This window comes from Monodelphis domestica, chromosome 8, assembly GCF_027887165.1.
Source record: "Monodelphis domestica isolate mMonDom1 chromosome 8, mMonDom1.pri, whole genome shotgun sequence".
NCBI lineage: Eukaryota > Metazoa > Chordata > Mammalia > Didelphimorphia > Didelphidae > Monodelphis > Monodelphis domestica.
In genome coordinates this window covers 10,327,123-10,327,606 of record NC_077234.1, presented here as the reverse complement: position 1 = coordinate 10,327,606, position 484 = coordinate 10,327,123, and the positions used below count along the sequence as shown (strand labels likewise).

General features: G+C 53.5%; 1 protein-coding gene across 1 annotated transcript in view; it reads left to right on the top strand.

Moving 5' to 3' along the window:
- The first annotated feature begins 449 nt into the window (after positions 1-449).
- Positions 450-484, top strand: part of PDCD1 (programmed cell death 1) — a 24,680-nt gene continuing 24,645 nt past the window's right edge. Inside the window, exon 1 of the mRNA XM_016425333.2 lies at positions 450-484. This exon is cut by the window's right edge and continues 964 nt beyond it. The gene's annotated coding sequence lies outside the window, so the exon portion shown is untranslated.

Genomic DNA, 484 nt, shown 5'->3' with positions numbered 1-484 from the left:
CTTCCCTTCCCTTCCCTTCCCTCCCCTTCCCTTTTTTTAATATTGATTTTATTTCATTGATTGATTAATTTTTTCCCCCAGGGTTCCATGATCCCTGCTCTTTCCCTCCCCTCCTCCCATACCCTTCCCATAGCCAATGCGCAATGCCACTGGGTTATTTCTGTGTTTTCTTGTGGGTCAGGGCCTCTCTTTATTATGGGGGGGGAGCTCATTCCGGAGGTTTGGGGGGGAGGCTTTTTGTAGTAGGGATGGAGTTCCTGCCCTGCAGTGCCAGGGGAACGAGCTTGGGGTTTGGGCTAGAGAGGGTCTGGGCTCGGATCCTCTTCTGTCTCTTACTATTTGTGTGACTGCACAAAGGCGTCCCCTCCCCTCTCTGGCTGCCTCCTTATCTACAAGGTGGCCAGATGACCTCGGAGGCCGCCAGTTTTCAGTGTTGGATCCTGTGAGGCTTGGGGCCATCGTCTCTCTCACTCCCACCATCGGC